Below are 6,000 nucleotides of genomic sequence, written 5' to 3' on the forward strand. Positions count from 1 at the left end.
GGCTCTTGAACTATATATAGTTTTAGGAGTGTGGGTCCACACTTGGTAACTGGGATAGTAGTCACTTTACAAAGTAATTGTGCAATTTTGGGATGGAGGGCACTAGGAGATAGCAGGATAAGGACAGACTTCCCCTAGAAAATGATGCTTCAGTTGAATGTTGAAGGAAAAAAGAATTCTGAGAGGCAGATGTGAGTAGAGAGTGCTTCACAGGCATGGAAGAGAGTTAGTGCAAATATTTGGAGATGAGAAAAGGAGTATCGTAGGCAAGACACAAGAAGGCCAGTGTGACTGGACCACAGAATGAGGGAAAGAGAGTAATATATAAGGAGGCTGGAAAGGTAGGTTGGGGCCAGTTTGAAATAGGCTTTAAATCCTAAAACGAGAGTCTTTATTTTACCCAAGAGACAAAAAGGAGTCACTGGAGTTTACTGAGTAGAGGAGTGATATGATCAGACCCATGACTTTTCTAAGTCACCTTGGCAGCTATGTTGAGAGGTGAGAGGTTGGAGGCAGGGAGATCAATTAGGAGGCTATTGTAATAGTCTGATCAAGATCTGAGTAAAGTCGGTGGCCATATTAGTAGAGAAAAGGGTTTGAGTGCAAGAGAAGCTTTGAAGGAAAAAGAAACAACATTTGACAACTGATCAGGTATGTGAGGTGGATGAGAGCAAACATTCAAGCATAAAACCAAGGTTGTAAGCCTGGGGGACTGGAGGGATTGTAGTACCTTTGACAGAAGTGGGAAAGTTCAGAGAAAGGGTAAGTTTGGGGAGAAAGACAATGGGTTTGTTTCAGACATGTTGAGTTTGAGATGTCTCTAGGATATCAACTGATACGTCCAATAGGCAGTTGCTTGTGTGACTTGAGAATCATAAGCATAGAAGTGATAATTAAACCCGTAGGCACTGGTGAAGTCATCAAGTGAGAGAATATCAGAGAAAAAAGAGCCCAGAACCAGCCCACAGTTAGGGGAAGTGATAGAGATAATTGACCAGCAAAGGAGACTAAGAAAGATTGGTCTGACAGTGACTGTAGGAGGAAAACCAAGAGACAGAGTATCATGAAAACCCAGGGAAGGGAGTATCGAGGAGGAGAAGGTGATTAACAATGTCAAACACTACAATGAAGTCAAGAAGGATGAGGACTGAGAAAAGGCCATCGGATCTGGCAATTATGAGATCATTAGTAACTGACAGGAGTCGGTTACTCTCAGAGCTGACATTGATGGGGGAGGGTAGAAGGGTCACTGGGAGAAAAAGAAAGTATCTGAAGCAAGAAATAGAACCAGGAAAAAAAAGGTTGCTACACCAACATTATAGTTTCAAGAAAGGGCAGAACCAGTGCCACTATCAAATATTTGATATCTCTGGGAAGGTTGTGAAAGCTTCAGGTCTGGGCCAATTTCCCAAGACCAACTCCTTCAGGACCCTAAATCAGCTGAAGACACCAAGTCTCAAGCTTGTTTGGCTCTTTTAGAACCAAGTCAGAGTTTAGACACGATATTTCTTTTCCTTAAGTAACATTCTCTTTATTTACTCTCTTTCTCCTCCCCCCATTTTTTGGTTATGATTTCATCTCCAGAGGCAACTCTGGGCATGAAAATTTCCTCCACCAATACAATCAAAAATTCCCTCCACCAATACACATCAATAACTGGTCTGCCGGAAGCTAGGTGGCACAGTGGATAGAGCACCAGCTTGGAGTCAGGAAGACTCATTTTCCTGAGTTAAAATCTGGCCTCAGACACTTACTAGCTGTGTGACCCTGGGCAAGTCATTTAAACCTGCTTGTCTTCGTTTCCTCATCTGTAAAATAAGCTGGAGAAGGAAATGGCAAGCCATTCTGATATCTTTGCCAAGAAAGCCCCAAATGGAGTCATGGAGAGTTGGATGTGACTGAAAAATGACTCAGCGACAATATGATCACACAACTAGTACATGTCAGAGGCAGAATTCAAACCTGGGTCTTCTTGCCTGTATCCAAACACACACCCTCTCAAATTTCCCTTACTCTACTACCATTCTTAATTATCATCTCCCAGTTGTTAGTGCTCCCCCACCCCCAAAATTACTTTGTATTGATTTTGTATTATTATACTTGCATAGTGAGTAAAGTAAACTCGGAGTCAGGAAAACTTTAGTTTGAATCTTACCCAAGACATTTACTAGTTGAGTGACTCTGCACAAGTCACTTAAGCTCTTCAGACTCAGTTTCATCATCTGTAAAATATACATAATAATAGCACCTACTCTACAGGGCTGTAATGAGGCTCAAGTAAGTTAATATATGTCATATACAGCACTTTGCAAACATTAAAGCTCTCTATCAATAACAACAACAATAACATAATAATAATAATTACGAACGAGCCTGTGATTTCATTTGTGTAGACTGTTCTGGATAAGGAAACTCCTTTCATCAATTCAAGTCCCTACCATTTATGCAATTTATATTCTTAGAGACTTGCCTAGCACTGAGAAATGAAGGAGTTTGTCCAGGGTCACACAGCCAGCATGGGTGAGAGGGGAGATTTGAACCAAAGTGTTCTTGGCTCCAAGGGTAGCTCTCTAGCCATTATGCCATGCTGCCTCATCATCATCATTGTTATTCTTATTCTTATTACATTATGTACACATCTTTCCCCACTGCCAGCTTCTTGAGATCAAGGACTATCTCATTTTTGTCTTTGTAGCCCCAGCACCCAGCCCAGGCCCTGGTATGTTGTAGATGCTTAATAAAAGCTTATGGGATTGAACAGAACAGAACTGAACAGAACTGAACTGAAGTGGTCTTATACAAACCACATAGATTGGCATTTACTCCTCCTGAATGCAATAGTTCTGCCCACTTCCACTCTTTAAAATCTGTAAGCATGATCAGGACCAAAGCCACACCCAGAAGAATGACTGGTCTTTTGGGGTCATGAGAAGGAGACAGCAGAAGGGCAATGGCAGGCATCGAGAGGGACCCCAGGGAGTTCTTGGGGTAGGGGAAGGGGGAGGGGAGACTCCATCAGATGGAGCAGTCTGAGAACTGCTAAATCGAATATCCCACCATCGCTTCCCAACTCGGCTCGTGTTTCTTCCCCACCACAATTACTTTGGCAAGCTCGCTGCAAGCAACCTCAGGCCCTTTACCCTTGACAACAGATCCCTTTCATCTGAAGGTTTAGGGGCACTGAAAGGCTGAGCAGCCCAACTGCTTCCTTGTAGGAAGCGAATCTGAACAGAGCATCTGTCCTGACAAGTTACCTTCTGAGTAGCACCCCCAGGCATGGATAGCTCCTTTCCTTTGGAGTTTCAAAGGGCCTGGGGAACTGAGGAAAACCCTCATCAGTGTCAGAGCTGCTGAGAAAAAATTGAGAAAAATAAAGATTTCAGAGGAATATGGGAAGATCCAGGGAAAGCGAAGCCAAGTTAAATCAGGCCAAACCAGGACAGTAGATGTAGTCACAACAACTGTGTGTGAAAAGAAAAGAAAAAAAAGCCAAAGGTAGCAGAATTTCTGCTAACTCGGAAAGGACACAGAGCAAACACGTTTTTGTTCGTTTGCTGCCTGTTAATGCACTTGGTTTTGTTTTGTTAAATGCTGAGGGCTTATGTAAGATTGCCCTCCTTTGTCTGTTTTTTTGATTGTTTTTGTTAATGGTTATTACATTTGTTAAATTTAGTAAATGGTTGAGAAGCAGCATGGCATAATGGATAGAGAGATAGCCTTGAAACCAGGAAGATTTGGGTTCAAGTCATGCTTTTGACAGCTGTTGACTATGTGACCTTGGGTAAGACACAGCCTCTCAACTATCTCCAAGACTATACGCTGCAGAGAAGGGGCAGGCCTGTATTGATAGAGAGAGTTTCCTCACCAAGAATTCTCAATGCCAGTGAAACCACAGCTAGGTCACTCATTAGATCAAATGCTACACCTGAGTTCGAATCCAGCCTCAGACACTTATTAGTTTTGCAACACTGGGCAAGTCACTTATCTTCCACTCACCTCAGTTTACTCAACTGTAAAATGTGGCTAAAAATAGAACCTATTTCCCAGGGCTGTTGTGAGGATCACATGAGATAATAGTAAAATGCTTAACACAGTGCCTGGCATGCAGTAGGTGCTTAATAAATTCTTGTTCCCTTGTTTATGCTACTAAATTATTATTATGGATATGGTTGGGGACTGGACCTGTGGCTTCATGAGTATAAGGAAATCCTGATGAGTGAAATCCCTCTACCAACATAGGCCAGGACTTTCTCTGCAATTTATAATCTTGAAGAGTTTTGAAATGCCTTGTGTAGGGCACCCAGCCAGTTTATCCAAAGGCAAGATTTGAACCCAGTTCCACTCAGCTCTGAGGACAATTTTATTCAAATCAATCAATCAATGTCATTTATTAAGCACCTACTATATGCCAGGTACTGTGCTAAGTGCTGGAGCACTGGGCTAATCTATCTGTTTTCTAGGTCAATTGCTTTTAATGATATGTAGCTTAAACTTTCTTCTGTTTTATTTAATATATTGATTTTGTTTCTTAACATTTATTGTTGTATCATGGAATTGTAGGAGTTTGATCCCTGTATGAGGGAGGAAGATGCACTGAAGTGGGGACAGGAAGACAATTAGGAGGCTACTGCAATAATCCACATCTAAAACAATTAACAAGATTCTATGCCAAATCTGAGGAGAGTAAGGTTCAAGCAATGCTCATCTCCCTTCCTTTTTTCCCCACTGCTGTAATAGGTTTTTGTGCCTTTTCCTGTAATGTATTTTACCCTTGTCTGCCTCCTCTTTTCCTTTTCTCTCAGTGAATTTTCTTAGATCAGATTAATCCACTTACTTGGATCCATTTAACCCACTTGATTAGATTTTTTTCATCATTACATCAAAGTCAATTTGTGTACGCACCCCCTTTATGTATACCCCTTTAACTTGGTGTAATAACAATACAGTTCTCAAGAGTTACAAGTGTCATCTTCCCTTGTAGGGATGTAAACAGTTTGCTCTTATTAATAGCATGTTGTTTCTTTCTGTCCCATTTACCTTTTTATGTCTCTCTTGAGTCTGATATTTGAAGATCAAATTTTCTGTTGAGCTCTGGTATTTTTATCAGGAAGGTATGGAAGTCCCCATTTTGTTGAATATCTATCTCCTCCCCTGAAAGATCATGCTCATTTTTGCTGGGTAATTGATCCTTGGTTGTAATCCAAGCTCCTTTGCCTTATGGAATATCATATTCCATGCCCTATGGTCTTTTAATGTAGAAGCTGCAAGGTCCTGTGTAATACTGACTGTGGTTCCATGATATTTAAATTGTTTCTTTCTGACTGCTTGCAGTATTTTCTCTTTGACCTGGTAATTTTGGAATTTGGCTACTATGTTACTTGGTGTTTTCAATTTGGGATCTCTTTCAGGAGGTGATCGGTGGATTCTTTCTATGGCTATTTTACCCTCTGGTTCTAGGACCTCAGAGCAGTTTTCCTTTATGATTTCCTGAAAGATACTGCCCAGGCTCTTTTTTTCATCATGATTTTCAGGTAGACCAATAATTTTTAAATTGTCTCTCCTGGATCGATTTTCCAGATCAGTTGTTTTACCAATGAGGTATTTTATGTTTTCATCTGTTTTTTCATTCTTTTGTTTTTGTTTGATGATTCTTGCTCTCTCATAGAGTCATTAGCTTCCATTTGTCCAATTTCATCAGATTTGGCTCAAGAAGGGAATAACATAATCAGTTAGGTATAGAAATCTAACATGCCCTATAGGCAGTAGGAGGGAAAAGGGGAAAGAAAAGGGAGGTGGGGATAGTAGGGAGGGAAGAAGTAGTAAGGGTAAAGGGGAAGAAAAGGAGAGGGCTAATAGAAGGGAGGTGGGACTGAGGGAGGCGGTGGTCAAAAGCAAAACATTAGTGAGGAGGGAAAAGGAGAAAGGAGAAAGAAAAGCATAAATGGGGGGAAAGGATGGAGAGAAAGACACAGATAGTAATCATAACTATGAATATGACAT

The sequence above is a fragment of the Phascolarctos cinereus genome, unplaced genomic scaffold, assembly GCF_003287225.1.
Source record: "Phascolarctos cinereus isolate Bilbo 61053 unplaced genomic scaffold, phaCin_HiC Scaffold_4;HRSCAF=312, whole genome shotgun sequence".
In the NCBI taxonomy this organism is placed as follows: domain Eukaryota; kingdom Metazoa; phylum Chordata; class Mammalia; order Diprotodontia; family Phascolarctidae; genus Phascolarctos; species Phascolarctos cinereus.